Raw genomic sequence first — 18,547 nt, 5'->3', positions numbered from 1 at the left:
TAAAAAAAAAAAAAAAAAAAAAAAGGTTAGAAAATCTCAATTTACCTTATCTATGTTCTCAGCTGAGTATACCCAGTCTGAAAGCAATGTCAATCCTCCAGACCTGCCAAAAGCCTTCATTTAAAACATCATTATGAATATTGTTATAATATGTATATTTCAAGATTGCAAATTTTAGAAATAAGCCCAGTGCCATTCTTATTAGGCATCAGGAACAACACGCTTTAAAGATCCTCTGCAAATCACAAACACTGCAATACAAAGACATTTTTTCCTGTTGTGCCCAAAGAGAAAAATATTTAATGTTTGCTGACAAATTCCAATTTTGGTAAAGAGTCACTCAAACCATATTAGCGTCCACGGGCAAGATGATGAGGGAAGGCTACATTGTTGAATTCTATATTGTACACATTTTCAGGACTTTGAGGAACAGTAGTCCATTAAATTCAATACCAATTGCTTGGAAAAAAAAATAGCAATGCAAACAATTATAAAAACAAAATTTGTGGAGTTCTCTCTGCCAGGCACAATGGAATTGGGGCAGCTGTGAAGTGTCAGGACTCATGTTTGACCCCTGGCCTGGAACAGTGAGTTAAAGGATTTGGTGTTGCAAAAGCTTTATAGGTAGCAACTGTAGCTTGGATCTAATCCCTGGCCTGGGAGCTCCATATTTCATGGGGTGGTCAAAAACACCCCACAGGCTGTCTATAAAAATTTCAACATGATATGTACTTAAAATGGGAAAATATAGAAATGCTACTTTTCCCCCAGCACTTCTTTTTTTCATAAAATCTATGTTTTTGAAAATTTTAGAAATCAAGGAATGTTTTAATAGATATTTCCCTGATTTCTGTGTAAAAGCCATTAATAACATGATTTATATCATGCACTTTAAAATGACATAGAGAAGTCTTGATTTGATGGTTTAGAACATAGTGAAGAAAGTGTTTGATGTACAGTTTATTCCAAAAGCACGTGATAAGTGTCTATATTTATACCAGACAACATAACAGGGACTAAAGAAAATTTGAGGAGGTTTATTTTTAGGGATAGTATTTTTGGAAGAGAGACACATTTGTAATTAGATAATTCTGCCCCAAAGTATAGATGAGACAATGTTGAACAGAGAAAAGGGCTTTGGAAATTTGTAGAAAGGAGTGACAAACTCTGCTCCGAGGAATCCAGAAAGATATTCTGTTTGTTGTTCAGGGAGCTAGAGGTCAGGGATAAAGGGCAGTTTGCAAGGCTAGGAAAAGAGGAAGATTTCTATGGAACTGTAGTTCTAAAAGTCAAGCTACAACAACAGAGTGTTAGGGAATTGAGTAATTTCACTTGTTTGGGCATAGAGCTAGGTGAGGATGACTAAACTGTAGTAGGCATCGGCCAAATGTGAAGAGGACAAAGTTGGCAGGGTAGGTAGAGATCTGAAAGAGTATCTAAGGCAAGTCAAGTTGTATGTTTAGCTTTTCCCATAAGCCTTTAGAATTTGGGAAAACTTTTCACACAATGGAGAATATGCCTAAATGTTAATGTATACATGTATGTCATACATATATGTGAAAAGTAATCTTGGCAAAGTATAGACTATTGACTGTGGTGGGGACAAAGAGGACTAGCGAATAGGTTTATGTTGATATATCGGGAAGAGGTTCTGAAGACCTGAATTTGAGCAGTGGCAATGGATGTGGGGAAGAATGTAATATTTCATTCATTTACTCAAAATTATGTATTGAGAGTGAGTCTAGTATGAACTGTTCATTGAGTGGGCAATAGAGTAGAATTTTGAATGCAATACACAAGTTATATTGTGTAGGTAGAACTTTCAGATCCTATGGGGTGGGAGGAGGAATGGAAAAGAAAACAGTAATAATTTATGATTAAATATGTCAGGATTTTCCTTTGGAACACATACTTTTTAGCAATGTACAAGTGATAAAACATGAGTTTTTAGAAGACAGAACAGTCGACTTAGACATGTGTTTAATATGTCTGTGTGACACATGTAGAAGTGTCATTCTATGATGCAACAATGGATGCCAGTTTCTAGCCCAAAAAAATAAGTGGAGATAATTTAGATTTGGGAGTTAATAGTTTAAAGATTATGTGCTGAATTATGGGAATAGAGGGAAATCCCTTTGGGGGAAGTGTAGAAGGAAAAAACCTGAGGGGTATAAGCAAACTCCCAAGGAATATCATCAATGAGGGAGGATGTGCTAGAGAGGGAGAGGGAGAAAAAAAATGTGCAAAATGGTAAGAAATAGCCCCAAAGATTATTACGACAGAAGTCTAGGAAAGAATTTAAGAAATATGAAATTTATTCATTAGAGACCAATGTGAGAATGAGGAATAGTGCAATAAGGAAAAAAGTAAGATTACTCTTCTGGGCATTTAAGAAACCCTTGGTTACTTTTGCAAAAGCACATTCAGAATTAAAGAAAGTGTGGAAGAACTCAGAATTTAATTTGTTGAGGCATCAATGAGCACTGAGGCAAATTGGAAGAGAAAGGAATACATAATTAAGGTAGCAGATTAGGAATCAAGGGGGTGTTTTGTTTGTTTTGTTTTTATTTTAACAGAATTCAGCTTGTTTTTTATATTTTATTTTATTTTATTTTATTTTATTTTATTTTATTTTATTTTATATCTCTCCCAGAGGAGATTTGCAGCTATCAAAAAGAGAGGGTATAATTAACTGGGCAAGATATCAGAGGGAAGGCTGGGGGGAATAAAGCCCAATGAAAAGGTTATCAGGAAGAGAAAGGAGGAAAATCACCTTTTATTTGACAAAAGGAAGCATTAGGCATAGATCATTCTAGTCCCATTTTAATCTAAAATTCATAGAAACATTACTGAGAGAAAAACAAATTGCCTTTTTTTAAAATGTTCATAGGCTGCTGACATCCTATTCCCGCTATATAATTAAATTACATTTATAACAATGGACATAGGCTAAGGCTATGCTGAGACCTTACATATGCTCTCCCAAATATAGAGATTTTTTTTTAATACATACAGAATAGAACTCCATATAAGCAGAGATTTCATTAGCTGCTAATGAGAATTTATGTCCACACCTCCCACATACTACCTTAAAGTATACAATAATATTAGTACTAATGGGAGAGTGGGAGGAATATACAATATGTTCATGCTATTTTGTATCCTCCAGTGTAGCAACAGCAGAGATAGGAACTCAGATGCTCATGTATTTAATGAAGTCTTGTGGAACACCTCTCCCAAATATTAATTGCACTTTTTAGACGTGGCAATAAGAACACAAATCTTATCCTGTTTTGTTTGTTTTTTTGTTTGTTTGTCTTTCCTAGGGCCACACCCGAGGCATATGGAGGTTCCCAGGCTAAGGGTCTAATCGGAGCTGTAGCCTCTTGCCTATGCCAGAGTCACAGCAATGCGGGAACCCAGCTGCATCTGCAACCTACACCACAGATCACGGCAATGCCAGATCCTTAACCTACTGAGCAAGGCCAAGGATCGAACCTGCAACCTCATGGTTCCTAGTCGGATTTGTTAACCACTGAGTCACGATGGGAATTCCCAAATCTTATCCTGTTATAACAAAACTAAATTTCCACAAATTTCAGAAGTTTGATATTAATAAAGTATCTGTGAACATTAGCCACTTTAGTAATGGCTTCTGTACAGATTTATTGCACCTGTTTTTCTTTATTTTTCTTTTCTTTTTTTCTTATTTGTCTTATTTTATTGCATCCACTTTATGGCCTAAGCACATTTTTTAAACTAGTCAAATATATAAATGAATAAAATAACAAGTCAATATCAGAGTTTTACTTTATTCACCTTATGGATGAAGATTAATTCATTTATTCATTCTAAGGAAAATAAAAATTTAGACATTTCTAACATTATAAATAATGCTGCTGAGAAAATTTTGTTCATATATCATGTATACATAAACACACTTTTGGTATATGTAATTTTGACATCACTAGAAATGTCTATCCTGCTTTCAAACATAACTATACCACCTATAGGAATGAGTATTCCTAATAGTCTACATCCTTCCTATTCTCGATATTGTATTTCTTCTTAATTTATATTAAGTTTGTTGTATTGTAATGTTTCATTGGAGCTGTAATGTTCATTGTAGCATTGAAATATTTCTGGCCCCCTCAGCACCGCTGATGGTTATGGAGGGCAATGGTTATGGTTAGGAAGGCCCCTTTGATACTGCAAATTGGGCATTTCCCCCATGAGAATATGAGGTTTTTATCTCATCAGTACCAGAGAACATATTGGGCATTGATTTCCTACAAGGTCAAACTTTGCAAAACTCTATTGGTGAAATCTTTCTCCTGGTTAGAATAATCAAACCTGTACTGAGGGGAAAAGCCACCTGGGAGCCAGTAAGTTTACCACCCCTGGAAGAGTGGTAACTCTAAAATGATATAAATCATCTGAGAGACATAAGAAAATAATTCCTCCTTATAGACTGTTCCAAGTGGGTATTATACCACCCCACCTCTCCCCCATCCATAATGCTTTCAACATCCTCAGATGGCCAGTAAAAAAGCCACATGGCTCTTAGCAGCTGGCTGTAGATTACCAATCATTGAATAAGGTAGTGCCTTCCATTGGTGCAACTGTGACAACATTGTAACAACCATTTTAGATGCCTTGGCCATGGTCCTAGCAGTGCACTGCACAGTACTGGACTTAGCAAAAGATTTTTCAATATCCCCCAGCTGTTGAGTCACAAGATCAATTTGCTTTCACGTGGGATGGACAACAATGCACCCTTTCAAGTGCTTCACCAGGGTTTCCTACACAGATGCAAGATAGGTCATCAAATGGTGTGCATGTTCTCTTTCCCCACATCAGTAAAATGAGCTCATTGCATTGATGATACATTGTTGGCATGTGAAGATATGTTTTTGCTGCAAGACACAGAAGATTTTGCTGGAACACCTGTGAGCAAGAGGATGGGCAATGAACCTGCAGAAAACTAAAGGTTCAGTCACTGCTATAAATGTTCTCGGGAATCATATGGTTGGGTGAGACCAGCATTGTCTCAGAGGCTGTCATTGACAATGGGAAGGTCTATCCAAACCCTAAGAATGTGAAAGAGGTACAAGCTTTGAGGGGCTTTGGAATATTTGGAGCTTTTACTTCTCACCTATACAGCTTTTATCTGTCCCTTACACTGCCTGGTAAATAAAGGACACATAGGAGATCGGAACAACAAGCTGCCTTTGAGAAAGCAAAAATCCTAGTGGGTTGAAGCTCTGGGCATCTCCCAAACAGGACTACCATTTGAGCTAAATGTGTCTATGACTCTGGAAGGTGTGGGTTAGGCTCTTTAGCAGAGACAATGGAAGAAAAGAGAACCCTTAGGATTTTGGTCCCAAATCTGCAAGGGGGCAGAAACCTGATATACTCCTGTAGAGCAACTGTACCTCACAGTGTACACAGCACCCCTCCAGGTAGAACCTCTGGTAAAGGAACAGTGTATCATAGTGAGAATTTCCCTTCCTATCAAGGGGTGGATGGAGAATTTTTCCATCAACCCACCTCTGCCTTTGCTCACATTCTCACTTCTACTAAGTCATATGCCTGTTTGCATCAGAGGAGTACCCTGTCTGCCAGCCAACTGTCTCAAGAAGTGCAGGTTCTACCAGGCCCTGTAGAATATATATATTCTTCAAATGCCCTCACCCCTATTCCTATGGCCACCTGCATGGACTCTAGAGAGAGAAAGGAAATTCCCCCTGATGCCTGGTAAACAGGTCTAGTCAGGGTAACCCACCCACAGGGACTGCAGTCACTATTCAGCCCAACACTGACACCATCTGGATGAAAACAGGAATGAACTGAAATAGCCAGTAAGCTGAACTCAGAGAGGTTTGACTGGTGCTCACTCATGAGCCTTGGCCATAACACTTTGCAATGATAGTTGGGCTATTCTAGACAATGGGAAGCCCAGGTATGGATGATACCAAAGTGTGAATAAGCCTTTACAATGTCAGGATATGCAGAAATTGTGGGTATGTGGAAAATGTGGATATGCAGGTTTGCCTGCAAGAGCCTGAGGCAGTCCTCCTAAGGTGATGATACCCACTGGCAATCAGGACGTTAGTGTCCTAACCAGGTATGAGCCTAGCAACCAACCCTTAAGTAGATACAGCAGACTGGGTGCACAGGAAGGGCAACTAGTATCAGGGTGGGATGGTGTATTGCCAAGGATGCCTGATTGCTCTTGAAATACAGTGGCTTAATTAATGCCGCAACAGCATGCTTTGTGTATGCTAAATAATGCCCAAGGCAACTGCCAAAGGAGTCCTGGGAACATCCACTAGAGTTCCCAACCAGTATGAGACTGACAAATTGGTTGTGTTGGTCCTCTCCTTTTTGTTGTTTTCTTTCTTTCTTTCTTTCTTTTTTTTTTTGGTCTCACCCACAGCATATGGAAGTTCCCAGACCAGGAACTGAATCCAAGCAGCAGCTGCAACCTGCAACCTACATCACAGCTATGTCAGTGCCAGGTCCTTAACTCATTGTGCCACAGAGGGAACTCCTTGGTTTCCTCTTTTTGAGTGAGGATTCTAAATATGCCTTGGCTTGTATGCAAACTGCATCTAGCATAATCCAAGCTCTCCCCATCACCACCCAAGCCAGACTGCCACCATTAGGGGATTAGAGGAGCTGAGTACTACATACAGATACCCTCTTGAATAGACAGTGATTGGAGATCATATTTCATATTTCAAAGGTCATGATATACAATAGTGGACAAAAGAACTTGACATTGAATGGAGGTTCCATTCCCCTACAACCTATAAGCAGCAGTGTTGGTAGAAAGGAAGAATGGAATATTAGAGCATAAAATTAAATTATAGCTAAGATCACCTTGGCTGGGTGGTTTAAGTACAGCTTTAATATATTTAAATGATCGAACAGTAGAGCCTGTCATCCCATATCCCAGAATGGGGACCCCTATACCCTATAACATAAGGATATAGAGTCTTGGGAGATGGCTGTTGCCCCGAATCAAACTGTGGACCAATGTTCTATGCTACTGAGAACACTCAGTTCCATCATACCTGGGAAGGGTAATCTGCTGGAACTTGCAATGTGTGAGTTTCTTGACACCCTTAGATAAAGGGGAATTCCTCAGTCTCCACTCAGATCCCATTGTCATGTTGCAAGCTGAACTACTTAAAATGTACTCTATCTGGAATGGAACATACACTATTGAAAGTGGGAAGAAGGTGAGGTTCCTGGCCTGGTTATCCCACCCCCAGTTTATCTCTATGCCTAGCACTGCTGTTTCCCCCAGCCAACATATATGGTATACACGACCAAGTCAGATTCATAAAGCTGCTTCCACATTAACATCTCAGGATAGGGCCACAAGTGTAATTCCTTTTATTATTATTTTTTTAGGGGCCACATCTGTGTCATATGGAAGTTCCCAGGCTAGGAGTTGAATCTGACCTGCAGCTGCTGGCCTACACCACAGTCACAGCAATGCTGGATCCTTAACCCACTGAGCAAGGCCAGGGATTGAACTCTCATCTTCACAGACAAGTGTAATTCTTATAGAAGGAGAAGATCTTCCTACAAGTTCCTACTAAATATGTGTCTGGTCATGGTATGGGCACCCAATGGTAATATCTTTCTATGGTGGGCCTCCTCAATAGTAAGCCTGGCAAAGGAATCAACTCAGCTGTTGTGTATGTGGGCAGCTGCCCCTCACTAGCTTATCAGGATCACCATTGTGGCTATCAGCAACCCAGGAAGGAGATCAGAAAGCACTAAAACAGTAAATTAAGAAATAATAAGCTAGGATTATAATTTTTCATTCATATGAAATTACTAACACTTATCCCCAAGCCTGGCCTGCACCACACACTATCAATAATGCTAGACATTGGTATTCTTTTTCTGTCAGTCAAGCTGCATTAGCAGCCCATCAAATAGCTGACCGAAGGTCCTAAGAATACCACCATCAGAGCCGTAGGTAGCTACACTCAGATTTGGGATGGACATATGTGGCTTACTCTGGGTTATGGACATTTTAACACACTTGCATCATTATGTTGGGAACAGAAAAATCACTCTAAAGAGAACCAACCCATTGAACTAGGCAGATGAGATGAACATCACCATAACTGCTGTCATTCTGTCACATTAAAGGATGGCAACTGGTCCCACTGCCCAAGTATTTATTGGGTAGCTCCAAATGGGACCCAGTAGTTGTGTGGCATGAATCTTTGGGCTGCTGCACTCTGGGTTTTCCCTGGGCACAGGAGAGAATCCACCCCATAGTAACAAAATTTGCTAAATATTACTTCCTCAAGGCCAGATGGGCAAGTTCTGTTTTCTACTGGCATAATCATTTGGCTGCCATCTTTATTCCCACAATTGGCCTAAAGGACATTAATAGCCCTGACTAAATGTACCCATCAAGACTTAAATAATAGTTAACAAAGCCTGTTTTTACTGAACACTAAAGTATCTCTAAAAGGAGAAAATCTGTCCTCCAAAATAGGATGGACTGGAACATTGTTACTCCCTCACAGTGAGGCACCTGTGCCTTTATCCAAACATGTTGTTATATTCATGCTTGATGAATCTAGTAATATGTCAACTTTATTAACTCACATGAGAACATAAGTGAAACTATGAATTTTATGACCCCCCCCAGCCCAGGTAACTTAAAAATCAATGGTTCAGATTCTGGTGGAAACAATTTTTGCTTTTGGGGGGAATTCTTGTCTTAATCTGGGTTTTTTCTTACATTTTCCTGTATTGTTGCCATGGTATCTATCTGAAGGATAGGCAGATAGCTGCCAAATGAGCTACCTCCATGCTAATGAAACCTGCTGACTGCTCAGGGCACATTATGGAAAGGGCAGGGCATGTAAGCTTGTAAGACCTCATCATGAGGGGTATATGTTGGAGGAGATAATTGAGAAAACATGACCCAGTGGTTGACTCTTGAGCTAGACTTGGGCAATTGGAGGCTACTTAACCTTCGTCCTTAAAATGCATGTTCGTGAACCAGGACCTACTTCAAGGACACAGTCCTGAGAGGATACTATGCTACTGAGATCATTTGGAGTCATCCAAGACTGTTTACAAGGCTGAATCCTATTAGGGCCTTCATGTAAACTCCTAAGATTCTGGCAGGCAGGTGCAGGGATCTACTCATCTTGTAGCAGCCCAAGACTAGCCTCATATGTAGGTTCCCTTGCTTATTAAAATTGCCATATATCTACCAACTGGAGTGGCCCACCTCTTCCTCCAGTCTCTCCTTGCCTTCCACATAATGGTTCAGTTTTGATTTCACCCAGAAAATTCAAAGGTTTTGGAACTCCACTGGGTCAAAGCTGTACATGGCTCCCTTCACTTCCTCACTCTGAGGATATTATAAACACAGTCTAAAAAAAGCCCCTTGAATAGAGAATGGTAAACAGCACTGAAGCAATGGCCCCAGTGGTCATGGCCTTAGTATTGGAATGCTTCTACATCTTTAGGCTTACTTTAATCACCCTCATCAGCATAATAGTCTCCAAGAAAACTGCTACATCCAGGCACCATTTTGTTTGTTAATTTGTAACATTTGGGGCTGTTCCAGGAATGAACTGAAAACCCTTCTCTTAGTCAAGTATCAGAAGCAACAATTGAAAATCTTCCCCAGCAGTTGCCAATACTGTTGAAAACTCAGGTGGAAAAGCACAGTTGTGATGGGCCTGAAGGGTTCTCGGACTTCAAAGAGGAGCCAGAGCTGTGTGGAGGGAGGGCAATACCATGCCAGGCTCTGGCTCCTGCTGTCTGGCTGGAGCCCAACCCAGAGCCACTTCGGGCTTCTTTCAACCTTCTCTGGAAAATCTGAATGACCTCAAATAACAACGCCCCACATTTCCATGTGGTATTCATTAATGAAAATGCCTGCTCACCAGGATTTGGTGGTAAGTCATGCATATGTATTCAGAATTTTCAGTCAATATTTTGGTTACCTGATTTTATTTAAGGAAAACCTCTGCTGTGAAGGTTAAATTCATCATGCCTGGAGTGTTTTGGTGAAGTAAGAGATGTACCAAGACAGAGTTGGTTCCTAGTCAAGGTATGAATTATATTGGTTAATAGTGTTGCTTTTCAACCAAGGGGTTACAAATGGCTTTCTGGTGGTTTGTAGCAGCTTGTGAGCATTGTTTGTTGGTAACAGTGAGAGGATGGTTTATATCTGGTTTGAGGGTTCTACCTTTGTGATTAGTTACTTCACAAGAATATGCCTGCGTTAGGTCCCCTGATTTTCAGTTGTTCTGTGCATATCTTGGTGGTTTTTGATTTGAGAAAGTGTGTCCACTGCAGTCCTACAGATGGAGGCCAGTCAGAGCTAGCTCCTGGCTTCTCCTGATCTGTGCTGTGAGGTAGCCTTTGGTTGAGATGCTTTTCCTCAATCTGATACTCCTGCTATTTTGTATTCTTTTCTAGCTATGACTGTAGATTCCTAAGCATTGTAATTTTGAGTTCTGAGAGAGCTCTTTAGCAATTGAAACATGCCTGACTGCCATTATTTGTGAAGCCTCCAACAAGAAAAACAAAGAATAAAACAAATGAATGAGCCAAATAAGTCAGAAGAAACTGAGGGAATCCAAAGAAGAGGAAAAACAATAAAAATTAAAAAAATCTCTAACTCTTATCCTCAGGAAGAGAATGTGTTTATTGCATCCAAAACAATAGACTTAGGGGTTATTTGAAAAAATTTGTACAAAGTTTGGAAGATAGAGGAAATCTAAAAGGTGGGGTGGGGGTAAGGCAAAGAAATAGAATAAGTAGTGGAGAAAAGATCCATATGTTAAAATATTTTCTAATTGAATTTCTAAAATATCAAAGTGGGGTGGGAAAAATTAAAAAAAAAATTCATGAGAGTCTTGAGAACGGGGGGTGGGGGGGGGAGACACCATATTGAAAAGTCATTCCCTAAGAGTCCAATGAATTAAAATGGTCCAAACCAAGATACACCATTATGCAATTTTGTAACATTAGAAATAAAAAGGTTTCAGAGGTGATAAATGAAGACACACGAAAACACAGGATTGTATAATTATAGAATTCTAGCAATACAGAGAAAAATCTAAAATATATCTGGGAAAATATTTTAAGTGTTATTTACAATGAATGTCTTAAAAACAATAAAATTAGAAAAATATAAAAACTTCAGAATATGCCTATGTTGGTAAGTCTTGAACATAAGCATATGACTCCAGAAATGTACCATAATTTTTATTCATGACATGGATGGGGCAAGGTCTTGTTTCTGTGTGTGTGTGTAATGCCTCATGAATTTGCATGTGATTTTTGTGCAGGGGACATGCTAACCTTTTCTGTATCATACCAATTTTAGCATTTTGCTGCTGAGGCAAGAACTGATTTAGGATTTTGATTAATATAAACTAAAATAATCATAAAATTATTTTACGTGCTACAAATAGTGATGACATATTACCTTGTGAACAGTAGATTGGCACTTGCCATCAGCCTCTGCACAGATTGACTCATGAGCCACTGCAGTTGATACCCCTCAATGCCTCCTGAAAGGAGCTCAGGGTGGGAATTAGGAGTGAGGCACTCGGACCTCTGGGAAAACTGGCAGAACAGGTCTTCAGATAGTTAGGTATTTTCAGGAGATTTTATGTGTCCAATTCTTGCATCTCCTCATATCTAGAAAAGCACTAAAATTCTTCATGGTGATGTCTGCTCCTCCTGACTAGCAGCAGACTTCTGTTAAAATGTGTGCTTGGTTGCATGTACCTTCCCCCTTCACCAAAATGACCTATATATTGACACTCCCCCTGTCTCTTTGGAGTGGTATTTCAGAGCTATCTGAAATGCTGCCTCCCAGGTTATAGTCCTCATTTTGTCCCAAATAAAACTTGACTATCAAGTTTTAGGTTGTGCATGTTTTTTAAGTTAACCTCAATAGGAGAGACAACAAATCTTCATAAATTTACTAATTACTAGGTCCTTAGTAGGCTGGACCTAAGGACGCTAGAAAGTAAAATGTTTTGACAATTGTTAGATGTTTAGAAAATATTTTAATTTAATAAAGGTAAATTATGGAAATGTATCATCTTGATCACTGAAACACAGGATAGTACTGGATATCATCCCTGATAATCATGGGTTTCTAGATAACAGTGGAATACAATCACTGAAGAATAGCCATCACAGCAAGCAGAACTTGGAAAAAAGGGTATTTACTGTGTATTACTCGATTTATTCCTATGTTAGGCAGTCTCAGCACCAGATAATTTAGCCTGTGTCAGAAAATTTAGCCTCTACATTTCCAAAAAGCATTTTGAAAGGCACTACCTGGATTTTATTCCTTCTCAAATAAGTCATCTCTTTCCTTTTCCTCTCTCTTATATTGCAGATATGCACCTCGAAAACAGAATAGAGAGGAGAAATGTTTCACTGCCATTAAAATACAGAGACTTTTATAAACAATGTGTTTCTATGGCCATAGTGTTTATGCTTTCACCAGTGTAGATGTGTTAACCTCATCAGTGTCTAATCCTTGACTGAACTATAGATTATTTGCCACAGGCTTTCTTTTTATAACCTCATAGAAGTGATTTTTGAAAGAGGAATAATTTTTGTTGTGTTATTACTGCATGCAGTACAGCTCAGTAAATAAACTGTACACAGATATATTTTATTGTATCATGGAGAATCTCTCTCCAATAAAGATGACTACACATGTGTGCTCAGCACTAATCCCTCATGCTTTTTGTTTTTGTGCCAAAGTACTTTTGGTAATATTAATTACGAGGGAACCACGTGGTATTTTAAATAGAGTCATGGGAATTTTTCCCATTATACAGTTGAGTAACTATTCAAAACATCCATCAGTACTGACCACAACATTGAATATTGCATTGTGGCATCAACCCAAGACATTACATTTATCTAATCATTGACTTTACATTTATCTCAATCTATTTCAAGACGAGAAATGAAATGCTTGCTGCAGAATTACATTTTCAGCAATTTCTGATAAAGAAAGGAGATGAACTTTGAATGGAACGGTTGTTTTCTAAATGGATTTTTAAGGCATAGTATATTGGGTCTTGGGTTCATTGATTTGTATTGGACCAAAAGGCACAGGTTGAAAGGGGACAGGGGACATCTCTCCAGTAGAAGAGAAAGTTGGAAGGAGATTGCTTATTCCCTGAATCACAGGCCTCAAGCCAAATTTAAAAACCTGCTCACAGAGCAAATTTCTTTTGATTCCTTAAAATAAAATTTCAAAACCCTATAAGCACAGTGACATCTTATATCTTTTGGGACATTTTAAAGAGAAAAATGCATTACTTCAGTAGATAGCTCAAAGAATTGGTAATGGGATGTAGGACCTTTAACCTGTGACTTACCATTTGATGAATGCTACCCAGGTTTAAAGAAATCATAATTCTTTATATTGTGTAGCACTATGGTCTTTGAAGAAAGAGTTATAGGATTTTCATCAAGATACACACTCTTGGATTCTTGGATAGATCATTTAATTTGACTTCCAAAGCTGAAAAAAAAAAGCTATGCTATTTTTTTTGTGAAAATATACTGACCAGAATAAAAAAGCAAAAGTTCTCCCCAGCTTAGCATTTAAATTTTATTACTGAAGCATGTATGCACAAAACTTTTAATTGTTTTATCCCCAGCTAAAATAACTACAGATTCTCTTTCCATTTCCTAAATCAAATCCATTTTTTAATGCCACTAAACTATTTCAGTATTATCCTATGGTTGAATTAATAAAACAAAGTTTAATTCTTTTCTCTTAGTACCATTAACTGTTTTTCTCATCCTTTTAGTAGATAAAAGGTAAATAAGAAGGCAAATAAGAATATACATATAGCATTTTCTCTTCCCCTTTCATAATTTTGGTAGTTATATTTCTCCACCATTAAGGTAAATTAATTTGCTGGCTTTTGGTTTTAGTTAAGTGCTTCCCTTTGGAATTTAATTTAAAAACATTTAACAGTGTAAAACATGGCCACACATTGACATAGAAATTCCAAACTATTTCAAAAAGAACCTTAGGGATTCTCGTGTAGTCAATAACTGGTCTTATCTCTTTCTTTCAAGCTATTGACTTCAGGAAATGTTTATGTCCCAAGAATCTCACATCAAGGGATCTTGGTTATAATGGCATCTGATGGGACTGTTCAGTGATCCTGCAGTTGCCTTCTGGTAGAGAACCAAATCATGCCCTACTCTGGCACAAAACTATTTTTCTAGAGGAAGAATATTAGAAAAGAAATGCTAAAAAATTCAATCTTTGCCTTGTGAATAAATCTAGGGTTATTCATTTGATTTTGAATTCAAGACGTCATGTTCAAAAACTGTTTTGTCTTTGTTTGTTTTTAAATTTCCCCATTTCTGTCTTGGAATTATAGATAAAATAGCTAGCTGGCTTTAAAATGGAAAATAGGTGTTCTTATTGTGGCTCTGGAGTTCCCGTCATGGCTCAGTGGTTAACAAATCTGACTAGAAACCATGAGGTTGCAGGTTCGATCCCTGGCCTTGCTCAGTGGATTAAGGATCTGGTGTTGCCCTGAGCTGTGGTTTAGGTCACAGACATGGCTAGGATCTGGCATTGCTGTGGCTGTGGCATAGGCCTGCGGCCACAGCTCTAATTAGACCCTTAGCCTGGGAACCTCCATATGCCGCGGGAGCGGCCCTAGAAAAGGCAAAAAAAAAAAAAGAAAGAAAAAGACAAATAAATAAATAATAAATAAAATGAAAAATAAATTGTTATTGGCCATTTCAGACTTATAAACAATCCACTCAAAGGCTTACAAATGGATGGCATGCCAATTCCAAGCTTTTTCAAAGAGAACCTGAGGATATTTTAATAATTTATAATGGAAACTGGTGAAATGATATGTTTAAAATGTATCTAAGCCTCTCAGTTTTTCAGTCTTCAGTGTTCAGACCTTCTCTCATTATCTTTCCTGTCATTGTTTTCTTTCCCTCCCTCTTTCTGATTCTCTTTTTGATGCCTAAAAGGAAATCAGAATGTTATGCTTCTGACTTTTCCATTATTGTTTCAGTTTTATGAGGAGACTAGATAATATATATCCTTCTTATTGCAAAAATAGAATTTAAACATGAGAGTTACAAGCAGGTTGACGTCAATAAATTATATTACTGAAGAGCCTAAGCACATAAAAAATTAGAGTATTAAACAAATTTTAATAAAGGTATTGAATTTTATACTTAATGGTGGAACTGTTCCCAAAGGGAAGGTTCTTGTCTAGTGGCAGAAGGAATTCAGAAACTAGACGGAAATTGAGAAAGAAAAATGAGGATTAATTTAAGAGAAATACACCTCTTAAAGAGAGGCAGGCAGAGAGGCAAACAACTGCCCTGTATTTTTCTGGCACACTGATTATAAGGGACATCCAATTGCATGGGTGGAATATTCACTTGGATTGAGAAGTTTGGGGATCCAATTCCCTACTTTTCATTTCAGCTCCACCTTCCCAAAGGGAGGAAGAATTTTTGTCTTTATTTATCTTTGATAGGAAGTATTATGTCATCGGTGCATGATGGGTACTTCCTATCTGCACAGCTAATTTATTATAATTTTATTGTAATGAGGGGATTACAATCAACAGGCTACATACTGAATCTGGATATTAGCGCCCTTTTTGACCTTTCTTTGTCTGCCTCCAGGGCACTTATCATCCCCAAATTTGTGGTTTCCTGTCAGTCTGTAAGTTCCCACTTTTGTCTGCCCATGGACCCTGCTGGTTATGATGCCTGGTTTCTTGCCATCTGGCCCCATGCCTCCCTTTCTCTGCTTATACCTACCTATCTATCTGCTGTAATAGTCATAAGTTTGAAACTGATAAAACTTATAAATTGAATGTGGTGATTTCAATGTATAATTCATCAATTTATATTCTGCCATCAAACCCACATCCCAAAAGACATTCTATATCTATGGGAAGACATATTATTAATGAATAAATATGAAATTAGATTATCAGAGACTTCATTATACAATATGAAGCCATCTATAAATAATTAATTATATACTATATGAAATGTACTTTCTTCAAGTTCTTCAATTTTGATTGAGACTATATAGGATATATAAAAATATTTATTATTGTTACCTGCAAATAACTGTCTAGAAATACTTTTTATCATGTTCCATATGTGGAGTTATTTTTGTGGTGGTTTTTGTTTGTGAATTTTGTTTTCATTTAAATGAGTTTAGCTCTTAGCTATTGGCACTCTACCTTAGATTATCCATGATATTGACCCAAATCCTTATTTTACATTGTGCAAAATAAATCAATGACAATTTACACTCACATCTGCCTCAAGGTTAAGGTAATTACCTTGTGGCTTACATCATCATAATAATCTCTGGTTCAAAGTTTCTCCTTCAATACAATAATTTCAGGGATCAACTCAGTATCCTATCCACTCCACACACAAATTGGATGCAAACTGTCCACTTACGAAACTACACTCACAGTCCCATGAGGTGTTTGTGTGTACTGAATAATTTACTAACAATTTGGGAAGTGGTAACAATCAGCATCCTCCAAATTGTCTATTTCTGACTAAATAAGAGAACTTGTTCTAAAAGTAGGTTTTTTTTCAAGTTTTCCCTGGTAATTACTCATTCACCATGCTGCTCAAATAATGTCTGTCCTCAGGACACCTTTTTAATTGTTTTTCCTTTCTTTCCTCGTCTTCATTTTCATCGTGGAGAAATCATTATGGAAGCAAACAAAGGGATTCTACATATTTCTTATGTGAAGAAATTTAGTATTTTCCCCTTTCTATCCAGAATGTGGCAATAACCCTTTTCTCTATCAAAGGTGCTTCTATGCAAGGACAGTTAACCCTCACAACAAATTCTTGTTCTGTTTTTCAATGCTACAATTTCTATTTATATAGACAAAATGTGAGACAGTAGAATGTGTTACCCATATACAATCCAGTTTTTCAAGATCTTATATTCTTCCAAGAATATAGGAAGCTGATAACCACTCAGCAGTTTGTCATGATTGGTCCCTAACCGAACAGCATATAGTTAATTATTAGCCTGAAATCAATTTTCTTCTAACCCCTAGTATATGGGAATACCACCAATGGAATCTTAATTAAATTCACACATTAGGATACTGATGACTTTAGTGCTACATTTTTTAAAAAACTTAGCTCCTACTATGTGCTGGCTAAAATATGAGATTCTGATGTTATAGTGTGTATATAAGAGGCACAGAACATCTCTCATAGAGCTCAATAGCAGATAATGTAGATCTTTCTCAAAGCTGTAGCTTTCCAGTGATTTAGCTTCTCGTGTCCTAAAATCAATGATTCTAGGGCTAGTGAGTTTCATGCCATTTTAATATAGCTTGTGGATATTTCTCAACACCAGTCGAATATAAATAAGTAAATAATAATACTGCTAAATACACCACTGGTATCAATACATTAACTGTATGATGAACTCCCCAAAATACCACCAGAAAAATATATTGAAGTCTAATGAAGTCTAAGTTTATTTACATTTACTGCAGTAAGGTAGAACACAATTTTTTTTTTTTTTCCTTTGAGGGCTACACTCATGGCATATGGAAGTTCCCAGGCTAGGGGTTTGAATAGGAGCTACAGCTGCTCACCTATACCACAGCCACAGCAATGCCGTATCTGAGCCACATCTGCAACCTACACCACAGCTCAGAGCAATGCTAGATCCTTAACCCACTGATCAGGACCAGGGATCGAACCCACATCTTCATGGATACTAGTTGGATTTGTTTCCCCTGTGCCATACTGGGAACTCCAAAACACAATTTTGATAGAGTTTTAGTATGTCTCAGTGGAGGGAATTCAGAAGAGGATATTTATAGGATTTTTAAAGTCTGGGCTTGATGATTACCTGCTGACTCTTCTAAGTTGGGAAGCTGATTGTTATTGATAAGAGTTTGTCAGGTAATATCTTTGGATTGGAGAGCAAGTGTCTTTGAGCAGGACTTGAAAAGTTAGATTTTATAAGTAAGTTATTTCAGTTGCTTCACATTTTTCCAGGAGTGTGTATTTCATGGAGCAAGTAGGTATGTTATTTTTTGTTATTTTTGGTTTCCTTTACATAAGAAAAGGAGTGTATATCCAATATCAGCTTTGTATAATATAGGACTCAGAAATTATGTTGTTTCAGTTTTTGGTTCACTTTAGGAAAATAACATATTAGAATGTTCTTAGAATATTTGTATACATTTTTAGTGAGGCATATTCATAAAATTTTCATCACAATAAGATTTTACTTTTGTTGAGACTTTTTGCTATATATTTTAGTGATAAAAGACCTAAAATCAACACTATTTCCTTCAGTTGGGGAAATACTATGTATACACCCACACATGTAATATTATATTATACATAATGTATAATATGTTTAATATATTTCTATATTAAATATGATTTTTTATTGTTTTTACTTCTTTGATGGTGGGGGGGTCTTTCTGCAGTA

General features: G+C 37.6%; 1 protein-coding gene and 1 non-coding gene across 8 annotated transcripts in view; one reads left to right on the top strand and one right to left on the bottom strand.

Annotated features, from left to right (window-relative positions):
- LOC106504458 (uncharacterized) overlaps positions 1–18,547 on the top strand; it is a 1,793,907-nt gene that overhangs the window by 760,835 nt on the left and 1,014,525 nt on the right. The window lies entirely within an intron of this gene.
- LOC146401689 (U6 spliceosomal RNA) lies at positions 11,310–11,413 on the bottom strand. Its single transcript, XR_014811522.1, has one exon. It is a non-coding gene; the product is annotated as a U6 spliceosomal RNA (small nuclear RNA).

This window comes from Sus scrofa, chromosome 7 (genome assembly GCF_054392235.1).
Source record: "Sus scrofa isolate SSC_HxYL_T2T_F1_AM1 chromosome 7, Sscrofa_HxYL_maternal_Yorkshire_Landrace_v2.0, whole genome shotgun sequence".
Classification (NCBI taxonomy): Eukaryota; Metazoa; Chordata; class Mammalia; order Artiodactyla; family Suidae; genus Sus; species Sus scrofa.
The sequence above is the reverse complement of the archived record's forward strand: the minus strand, read 5'-3'. Positions and strand labels throughout refer to the sequence as shown.